We start from the raw sequence: 12,031 nt of genomic DNA, 5'->3' as shown, positions 1-12,031 counted from the left end.
TCTATTTCTGCATTTAAGAATAAATGTATTATTCTGAATAGGCAATTTTCCAACTATGCTGAGAGAAGATATAATGATTATAAAACCTGAAAATATCAGATCTAAATCCATATTTACGTATATTTTTGTCCAGATCAGGAAACATTATGAGGGCATAGTAGACTTATTTCTTCCTGGGATTTTATAAGGAATATTCTGGAGAAAAATCAGGCTGTAGTCTAATAATTAATGTAAATTTGCATTATTGAGTTAACCAGTACTTGAGGAACTACTGGAAAGAAACATCTTAAAGACAAGAGCTCAAAACTATTCCTGTTAAAACATATAATAGTTGTTAGCTGAAGTTCAGGTATCTCATGCTCCAGGAACATGCAGTAGCAGCAGTTATGTGAAGAAGCACGTATAGAAAGGAAGTTCAGCTGTTGAGTGTGGCATCAAACATAGCTCATATATACATTTGTAGGTAAAAAAGGCTATTTCTGTGAACTTCTAGAAGATTGATGATGGTAAATTTCTAATAAATATGTTTTTATGATTCCTATATAAGAAATGGGTATGAATGGAAGACATGGAACTGTAGGATCAGACTAAAAGTAGGGATACACCATTGTAGTTGTAGCACTCCATATTAGAAGCCTCTTCTTACAGTGATGGCTGCACATAAATTGGATGATAAACATAAATTTACTGGACTAGAACATTTCCTACCATTCAAGCCTGTAAGTGCAGTAGGTACACGTTTCACAGGTGTCTTGGTTCACAATTTGATGGTAATTGTCACTTCCAGATGAATCTATGGGTCAAAACCAGCATAGTCTGCTCTGGCATCTTTTTGTCCCCCTGCTGACAAATGCAAAACAGGCAGGAGAAACACCAGATGATACTGGCAAAGAGAGGAGCATCCACCAGACCTCATAACATTCCTGTTAAGTAGATCAGCAGAGAGAGGACCGCAGGCATTTCCTTTTGATTTCTAAAGGTGTGTGTGAGGTGATGCTTTCATGCCACCATTACACTAAAGGATCATTCTTCTCCTACTGTAATAAAAATGCAGAAATTTGTTCTGTATTTTAAGAGGAATCTCATTCTGCTAGATGTGAGTTAATGACACATAGCAGAACAATGTCAGAGTATTCAGATAATGAGGCAAAAATTTGATTCCACTTTTTTCCAAAACATGCAAACACAAATTCTGGAGGAATGTGTGTGGATTTTTAACCAGTCTTGATAGCATTGCATAGCTGAGAAAATATAAGAAATTTTTAATAAGGAGGATTTGTTGACAAAAACGAGAATCTATTCAATCCTATTCCTAATGGCTTCAAAATGAGATTCACATGGGAGCTGGATGTCTGGAAGTTTTAAGTGCCATGTTTATTGAGCCAAACAAACTGTTCTCAAATAAATTATACTCTCATCTAGTCTATCAAATCTCTTTATTTTGGAGATACTGTTGTATGATCTCAGGGGTATATTAAGCACAGAGTTATCACAGAAAAAAATGTTCCCAGCTTGAATAAACACATGGAATTAACCAGCTTTAGCAGGGTGCAACACTTACTACTGCACAAAGTCAAAAGAAAAATTAATTATTTAGATTATTAAATGAAATCAATATTTTTGTGGCCAATTTTGAACTAGCAAACAGTATAGAAAGCATCCAATGATAGCCTTTATTTTGGTGTAAGGTGTAAACAAATAGTTATGTTTTTTTCAGTGTGACATTTACTGAGGAAAACCTTTCCAGAATGGAAGTGCCCTTTCTGGAGTATTATCATTGTTCTGGGGTCCAGGGACTAACTAGGAAACAAGAAGTTAAAATAGTTGGTTCAAAGCCAATATAAAATTTGCTTTAATACTGATGCATAAATGGAGTTTCTAAAAAGAATTTTAAATTTACCATTTAGAAGAAGACCTGAATTTCAGAACATTGAGGATCATTTGCAGTAATGCTTGGGAGGGCTAAGCTGCAGTTAATGCAAGAAAATATTAAATTCTGTATGTTGAATGAAGCATCCAGCCTTTTCTCCAGGGGGATCAGGAAACAGTGTTCTGGAAATCACATGCTGCCTTCCCTCAGATTCACACAGAGCTGCCACAAGCAGGGGAGGATTTGCAGCCAGAAGCACCCTTTGTCTGTCTGTGCATAAGGCAGGTAAATAAAAGCTGTGAGATATTTGTTGTCACAACCTCATTAGGCTATGACATCAAGTCACTCATCCCAACAGAGACGGCCCAAAAGTCATCCAAACAAATAATTTGAGATTTTTTCAATTTTTTTTTTTTTACAAATCAGAAATAATCTGTAAAGACCTGTTGTTCTTTTGTACACTGGTGACAGAGTAACTCCTGAAAAACCCCTAGTTAATATTAGCTCAGTTCTACTCTATTCCTATCCCACGTCAGTAAAACCTCCATATCAACCTCTAAATATAGAGAAATCATGGGGTTTTCAGCTGCAGTATACTATAGCAAATTTCCTCACATCTATCAGTGTGGGTACTCTCACTGCGTTGTATTATGTGCCTCTGGGAATTGCTGAATTATTGTTGAACACAAGCAGGGACAAGAGTTTTCATATAGAGATCAAAAGCCAAACCATTTGTAATTTATGAATACAATTATCATTTTTATGAGATCCTGCGAACTGAATTAAACTTAACTACTTTAAAAATTGGGCATTATACCTGTGTCAAAACCCTGTGTCAGAAATTAGAATGTGGAAATTACAGCCCAAGAGTTAATCTTAGCATGGAAGCCCAAGGTTGAAAGTCTTACTGTAGTGTGTTGTTAAACTCAGAGTTGAGTGGACCTAATGGCTTCAGATCTTTCAGGCTAACATGGATTAATTTCTTTCCTCTATTGAAGTCAAAAGCTTCAATGAGTTGTTCAAGAGTAGGCCTGTGCAGCTAATTAGCTGGAACTGGAACCCTCAGTAGCCAGCAGATAACTTGCTCTGTGTTTAGGAATGGCTCATCACATTCCCCATGTGGATCCCTGTAAAAGGCACATAAAACAATTAGAAAAACATCTACCTCCCCCCTAAATCCAATAGGAATAGAGATGAAATGAACTTTCATTTTGGTCAATATACTTCCCTACACCCATTAAGTAAAATAGCCCAATGCCAAAGAATTTTGTTGAGGTTTCATAATTTCTGATGAGCTCAAGAAGAGCCCTGAATCCCTCTGTGCTGGGCTCTTAGATCCCATTACCCAACTCCCAGCACTAAACAGTGCTCTCCTTATGAAAACAGAACTTCACACAGGGGATTGTTGATGTGTGAAAGCCTCCTCTGCACTGACTGTGAGCTGAACATTCACCCCAGTTCTCTGCAGCAGCATCTCAACACACCCTGAAATGGATTAATCACTGAATGTTGCACACAGCCACCACACTGACAGCACAGCACCTTCTGTCCACAAGTAGGAATGATAACTTTAGACTGAAACTGTTCCCTAAGCAAAAACAACAAAACCCCATCAAACTCACAGCCTGTTATCCTTCTAAAATCTGTTGAACATGCACTCTTAGGTAAAATAATTTTAGTTCGTTATAATTATAAAATATAAAAATAAATACTAGCTACAGGAATAGACCCCCTTCTGATTGAAATTACCTTTGCAAGGCAAATTCATCTTCAGGAATGTTCATTGGGAACTTTAATAAGGCAAAAGTCAAGAGAACTAATGCATAAAAATCCAGTACATCTTTTTACCTGGACAGGCTTTTCATCCTTTCTGCCATGCACATTTCAGGAAGTCAGCTTCAGATATTCTTGGGAAAATTTCAGAAGGATATATCTCTCTTTTTTTTTTTCTTTCCTGAAGAAAAATAAGGAATGTTAAGTTCTTCCAGACACTTACCCTAGCCCAGAGAAGGAAAATTTGAGAGTGAGTGTAGTGCTGATAAGGGTGCTCTAGAGACCAAGGTTCTCTCTTTAGCCACAGTCAAACAATGTACAAAGCAGTAAGTTATATTTCTGGGCACTTTTATGTCTCTGTAGTGACCTGTTAGGTGAGAAGGTTCTGCAATTATTTCCTGTATCCTCAGGTGAACAACAATGTGCTTGTACAATTCCCTTAGCCCTTCAGTAAGAGACCTGCATTCACAAATGCTGCCATTGCTGATAGTACTGGAACTAAGTAAAGAAAATGAAGCTACTTTATCTATAAGCTGATTTTCTTGTGAGTCATTAATATCAGGAGCTCAAAATCTGCCCAGATTCATCCCCTTCAGTAAGTTCAAGCTCCATTTTAAGCATTTTTTTTTTTTTACCAGGGCAAGAAGGACCCAAGTGAATCTCTAACACAAAACTCAGCTTGGTCTTCAGGGGTTTATCATAATTACAATTTGAACCTACAGATATTAATTATTTATCAATACAAAGAAGTATCAAAACCACAAGGTTACTAATTTAACACTTCCTAAGGAAGGTGTTGAGGGTGACCTACAATGTTTGTTCTGACAAAATGGATGCTTTATATTAAACAATGCTGTCTCAGCTCACACAACGTAGATGTGTGTGCATTACACCTGGGGCTGAATTCTAGACTCACACCTTGTTGGTACAAAGTGATTTACATAAAAAAAAGTTTAACTGTTTCAAGAAATGTCTACCAATGTCTTTTCTGCAAAGTGGAATTGGTACATTTCTACTGCCCCATGCATGTGCAGGACTATGAACACACATCTGCAGGGGCATACTCCACACAATTCTCAGTTATCTGAGGTTTCCTTTGTGCATCCATGTGGTTGTTAAATGACAGAAAATAGGATCTGAATCATCTGGGGAAGAAAAAATGTAAGCGAAAAAATAAATCCCTTCTTAAATACTCCTTACTTTCTTTTACACATATGAAAAGAAGTGAAAAATTATTCCAACTGTGATTTTAAACCAAAACAATACAAATTCTTTCTGTGAAACATAAATGCCTAATTTGCACATTTTTTTGTTGGCAGTGTGGCAGAGGGAAAGACAAGATTTTACTGAAATATCAATCTAAAAGTGGCTAAAGTAGCCCAGTATATACCTAGAATAATAAAGGTAAGAATTAGCATTTTAATGATGTGAAGGTGAATGAATCCTGACAAAAGCTTTCCCTGCATAGAGTCAAAACAAGCTTCCTGTTTTATTCACAAATAAAAGAACTTTTTGCATTGCTCATTTATGTCAGAGTCCATTACCTATCTTTAGGCTCTGCTTTAGGAAGAGAGATAAATGAGCAACTACCAGCTTTATGGGGTTTTTGGCTCTGCAGAGCAGGAGTTCTAAATGTATGGTGTTTTACATTTGAGAAAATATCTGACAGACCAGAGGGTTTTATACATTTCTAGAACTTTCTTTACATTAACAGTTCACCCTGTCAAAGTAGTGCAAAAACTTCTGGTATAAGAATGTCCATTATCAAGGGAACTCATAATTGGCTTTCATATCAGCTTTCCTTCTTAAAATAGCCAAATGAACAAGGCAGATAATTGCAAAGTTCACAGAGTAGTGATTATATTCTGACTATAACAATCAAGATGCAAACGGACTAAGGACCTATTGCACACATAAAAGGCTGAATTTTTGTTTACAAGTGACAAGAAAGCCAACCTTTAAAAGATATTTATGACACCCCTTAATGCATTCTACTGAGATTTACACATTTTGCTTGTGGCTTTTCAGTACTTTCTGCACTCTGGTTCAACAACCTAAACAAAATGTTTCCTTGCTGAAAGGAAGTGCTTAGTTAACATTGCCTTTTGTGGACCACTTTTTTGTACTCCAACACATCCTGATGCTCCTTGCTGAGCCGAGCTGTGCTACAACTAACTCTTAACATACCTTAATATCTTCCTTTTGTTCTCTCTCTTACACAATGGTGATTTCTTTATAGGTGTTCTTATGCAATTTGATGTAACCAACATCATTCCTACCATGCTCTTCCATAGTTGTGTTATTTGCAGAAGCACAGCCCAAACAGCAAATTCCACTGGGCCACAATACACAAAATGGCATTTGGTGAGGCTTTGTTCCAGTAGGATTGTTTCTTCCAGTCTTGTATTTAACCCAGAGTTCTGCCCCCGATTTCACCTCGCTATCTTTTGATGGTGATGAGAAAAATGCTGATCTTTAAAAAAATGATTGCTTTGAAAATTCATACAAGTGACGTGACAATGATACCTACTTTCTATTTTATATTTAGCATCAAAATATGTCATTAGTCAGCTGCAATCTTTTGTTTTCTGCAGCTTTTGCTATGAAACTAACATTTACTTAATCTTGCCATTGTAATTAAGCTATGAACTTTGTCACTTCTTTTGAAAAGGACCATTATCTGATTTTCAGCAGTTTCCCTCGTTTTCAAGGAATTTCTCTTTGGACCTTTAGTACCTCCCTTCCTATGCTTTTCTGAAACAGCATAAAGAAACAAAAATATGAAAAATGTAATACATCATATGAAATATATCACACAAAAAAATCAGTAAAGGACACAAAATAATTCTCAGTATTTACATTACCAATCTCAGGTGTAATTCTCTGTACCTGACTATTCTGTTAGAAGTGAGAAGTGTTTCCCAGGCTGTAGTCTACTCATGAAAAAGTCTATAGAAATAAGTTCTGTGAATTTTATGGTAAAACAATGCCAAACACAGCCCCAAAGGGCAGGATTTAGAAACAACATCGTCCAAATGAGGTACTGAATGCAAACACCAGTCCCCTGTTTTTCCAATGACATGAATCAGAAAGTCCTGGGAAGAAATTCTTCCTTAATATATGTGCTGAGATTTTCACCTTCCAAGTAGGGAAAGAGGCTCCTGCTTTGCATAATTACAGAGTTATTTTAGAAAGAACTTTTTTCTTTTCTAAAATGACCAGCACTTCACTATTCTGCCCACTCCCTAATTTTCATAATTGAACTCTCTTTTCATCTCTCTGGAAAAACCTAATTCCCCAGGGATGTGAGTCGTGCAATGGTTGGACTCTTTCCACTCTTACCTGTCATCCTCCAAATCTTCCTCAGCTACAAGAAAGTTTTCCTTGCCTTAGGTCAGCCTCCCACTAAAACTGTTTTTAATGGTAAGTCTTCATTCCATGTCACCCACAACTGGAGTTCCACTGGTGTTGTGTTTGGTATGTGGGAAACACTGGAAATCTCAAGTTTGACTCCTGTGACCTCTTTGACTGTACTATTTTGGCAATGTGTTGACAAGTCACCTCAAGCACAGGTAACACTTTGCTTTTTTATTCAAATCAAAGATCCTATTACCCCCTCAGCAGTACAGTAATTAAATATGGCACTCAAGCAAAGAGAAACACCAAGTAAATGTTCATTTCTTTATAAACTCTTTATGGTTAACTTATCTGGAGTAAATCACCAGGAGCTGTCCAATGTCCCTTTGACATTCCAATGGCCCTCAGTGAACAGTACCTATACAGAGCTATAAAGAGCATATAACAAAAATAGATGATATAGAGGAAACCTTTATCTGATGAAGCTCACACTCACCCTAAGGTTACTCATGAGGTATCTTATATTTGCAAAATACATTTACTGCACAAAACAGCAAATCATGAGGAAGTAAAATACAGCTGTACAGACCAAACCAAAAAGACTGAAGTGGCACAGTGAAGATACAATGTGGTGAAACTTTTTTCAAAAAACATTGATCAAGATGTGGCGGAAATAAATTCTGACTGTGGTCATGAGCACAAAGAATGAAAATACAGATTAGCTGTTGAGAATGAACCAGTACCAAAACGAGAGAGTGCAATGATTCCAAAGATGATGTATTGAGAAATTCAGCTGGGAGAAGGGAATTCACGATGGACAACTCTGTATGCATTTAATGAGAAATGTCTGGGCCAAGTATGACTGGAGAAAAAAAAATGAAATAATCAGAAATTTTGAGTCTGAGCCAAGTACAACATAAATGAACAGAAATCTGTTTTTTAGTGATGCACTTAGTGCAACCTGGCAGCAATTGGCAATACAATTTTAATCAACACAAGCACAATCATGAGGCACCATTATGACTTAGCTGGGGTTACAAGAAGCACATCTTAGTTCAACACATTCAAGGGTAATTTTTACAATATTAACAGTGGAGTCTCCAAAATTTTTGTTTATTTTAGTCTTTGAATGATAGGAACTAAGGAAACATATTATAGATAAAAAAGGGTCCAAAAGACAGACTGTAGCTTCTTTACGTAGTAGCATATGGATCAGGGATAATATTTCTATCTAGACCCTCACCCTGATTTTACAAAATTGGGAAAGAATCAAATTCCAGTTCTGAAGTCTTTGCATCACTGTAACTCCCACTGTTGGCTGGAGAATTTTTGTGAATTACAAATGAAAAACTCAGACTTAAACAGACTGAGTAGTTTCAGAAAGAGATGTATTCTGTAAAATGATTATTACAGAAATCCTCCTTCACTATTTTACTGATTACCTAGAACACTGTGCTATAATGAAAAAAAAATCACAATAAAAATAATCCACAAAATTTAGAAGAACATAATTTCTAAAAATGAAATGCACCTTACTAGAGGTATTTTTAATTATCAAAATAGCTTTTTACAGTAAAGACTTGCTAACAATGTTTCTGAAGAGCTCAGCTTTCAAAATGCAGTCATGTATGGTATTGATAATTGTTCATTTTAGTTGATTTGGCTGAAAGTTTGCTTTAGGTTCTTACTGAAACTATTCATTGTAGGTTTTTTGATGAAGACACTCCTTACAATGGAACAGAAGTTGGGGCACACATGAAAACTTTGTGTATGAGTGGGTGTGCAATTTGCTTACATAGTAAATAACTTATTCATTGTCCCTCACAGGATGCTCACAAGGCTGGAGTTAATGAAGTGTAATAGCTTTCCACTGAGAATTGAAAGATCATTACCTTGAACACAAGAACTGTTGGTATCAAAAGACATTGATGGTACAGCCTTGGTAGGGTAACTTTTATATTCACATAGCATCCGCTGCTGTAATACATTGAAACCCCAAAAATCTGGAAATACTTGTCTTTAAAACATCCCTCTGAGGTAAAAATATCCTGTCAAACCTCACCTTATTGTGAGGAAATTCACTCACAGAGAAGGAAAGTGGATTTCTGCAGTCCTAAAGGAAGTTTTAACAACACAGACCTTAATTAGAACTCTTATCTCTCACTAACATGGACGTGTCCCAACCATGAGCCATTCACCTGCTTCAGTTCCTGATGGTAGGGACCCCAAAATGTGAAGTACAACAGGAATATGAACAGCACCTGAACTTAAAGCCCATCATAATTTATGACTGTGAGGAGAAAAACAGGATTAGCAGACCTCTTCAGCTTCTAATCTCACAGAAGTAAGCAAATGAATGAATGCACTGAAATGTTTCTGTGAAATAAAGACCAAAATGAGCTGTGAGGGCATTTGCAGCTAAATTAAAATGACAAATTCAGCCTCTGGGTGCTGGCTTTCAAAGACTGTAGATCAAGCCATTTTAATGTGTGTGCCTCATGTGGGATAATGCAATACAGTGCAAACGATTTAAAGGACAATAGCCTCTTTTTTTTTTTTTTTCTTGAAATCAAAAACCACGAAGGCACTACCTGGGGTAGAACAAGCACACTGCAGTCATTTCCTCAGACCATTGAGCTACTCAAACATTTATTCAGCTCTGAAGAAAAGCTATCTGACTTTCAAAATTACTTTCTCTGGTCTTGTAATCAGTCCCTTACAGACAGGAAAGCAATAAGAGAAGCGGTGTAAAAAGCAAGCAAAGAGCCATGTTTCCTCATTCCTTGTGTGAGGAGAGACCTGGAGGTTGGTGGTCTAGATCCCAGTCATGAATCAGATAAGGCAGGCAAGCAGGTGGTGTGGGATTAACCTCTTCAATGCTCTCCTAATCTTGTTTAGTAATTAATTTGGCACTAATTGCACATTGCAGGAATACCATCGTTTATGATTCAAGTAGCAAATAATCTGTCAGGTTCAAAGCTCAGTTTTAGCCAAACTGTACCTTCTCCTTTGCATTGTATTCAACAGTTATAAAGCTTTTTATTCAAAGCCCAAAAACCAACAGACAGTATTCCTGAGAAATCTGAGAAGAAATTTCCTGAGTTTTTAGAAACTCTACCTTGTCAACAAAGTTTTAATTTTTAGAACATAAAAGAAACTCTTGTTTTATGATGCAGCTCAAAAATTGCATTGGAAAAAATAAAAGTTCTTACTATTTATGTATTTTTCTGTAGTAACACTTAACAGCTTTTTCAGCATAGGACAAGAAGAAGCCTACAGTGCCACATGCAATTTCACCTCCCTAACAGCTGCATTTGGTGCGGTACAGGGTGGGGTTTTTTGGAAGCCTATGATATTTTGGGAACGAGCTTCACTTCCCGGTCTTTCTGAATTTGCGCTGCAAAATCACGAGCTCATGTAGCAGTCCAGGCTAAAGACACAAAAGAGAAGCAGCTTATCATGATATGAATGTGTTGCTAGTGATGGGCGGCTAACAAAGTACCGATATTTTTTTGTATTCATTTGATTGTGTCTTGATCTTAATCGATCACAAAGTTCCCACTGTGTTTATCATCACAGCCTAACACTGCACAGTCAAAGAGCAAGGCTATTTTTAATCTATTTTATCCAGGATTTTGCTGACATGAGTTCATCACATTAGACCATGCAGTGTCTCGTGTAACATCAAAGAAAGGTTTGCATTCTTGTTCAGAAGCAAAATCTCAGAAGAACAAATGAGTGTGCAAACGTGTGTGTCATGGAGGAAAGCGTGCATGCAACAAATACGCCTCGTCAGTCCTGCTCTCTGCCATGGCAGCACAATTCTGACCTTGAGTGGAAGGATAACAAGACACCTGTTTGTCCAGGAATAGCTGTAAAACAGCCTCAAACCAAAATTCACATGGTACTTTAGCAGCAGCACTGGTCTTCACTGCACGTAGATTAAAAGAAACAGAGAAACCTTTGGGTTCAGAGGGAATTTTCTCCTCATATGAAAGGGGAAAATACATTCTGAATATTTAAAAACACTCAAGATATGTGTCCTAAGAGAGCAAAAATATGCCAAATTGTTCTTTGAGAAGGAAATGTTTCCATTTCTACATAAACACTTGGTGAACATTCCTGCCATGGGAAAATGTTCCCTTCTCCAGTAAAACTCTCTCTCTCATCACACACATATATGCTTTTCCTGACATCTTTTGATTGTCCAGACAGTTCTCATACAACCCACTAGACACTATGAGTCTCATGTAGGACTAGTTTTTATGATATATTTGTTTCTAGACTAAAACCAAGTGTGTGTGACTGGATCCCCCTCCAGGCCCATTGCAATATACATTAATTGAGATGATAAAACGCGTGTGAGCTTCTAAAAAAATGAGGAGTTTTCAGGAATTTTTGTGCAATAAGAACAACAACAAAATAAAACATTTTATATTACACAACCATCTCACAACCCACTTAGACTATCAGGCACTGGAAGTGAAGTGAAAAATGATGGCTCACGCCACAGAGGGCTCACAAGGGCAATATAATTGAAAAACAATGGCAAATGGACAGAACAGATCTGGAGGAGAAAATGGACATACCAAACAACAAAAAGAAAACAATTCATCTGGAAATATTAGGGTATACAAGCTGCCCAGTCATTAGCAGATTTTCCCCATGAGCCTTAGAATTGTAAAATTTAATAAAGCATATTAAATGTTATTTCCTTTCATCTGTGTAAGATTATGTAACAACCTTCCACAGTGTTAAAAAAGGCAACAACAAGCCCTTTCTTTTGACAAAAGAACTCAGTTTGTAGCCACAAAAAAATCCATATATTACAAATTAATTTGGGAAAATGTATAGTGGCTGCACATGTGTGCAATATTTGCTAAAACTGACCTGTTGAAATGAGTTGTGCAAATCTGTATTTCTAATACTAATTTCTAAGTAAAGTTATTTTGCTAAGCGGTTGAATTCATTACATATCATTATTACACTGATGCTGAATCCACTTTCATAAATGTATCATGAAAGAAATGC

Source organism: Cinclus cinclus, chromosome 6, assembly GCF_963662255.1.
Source record: "Cinclus cinclus chromosome 6, bCinCin1.1, whole genome shotgun sequence".
Classification (NCBI taxonomy): Eukaryota; Metazoa; Chordata; class Aves; order Passeriformes; family Cinclidae; genus Cinclus; species Cinclus cinclus.
This window is presented reverse-complemented; position numbering follows the sequence as displayed.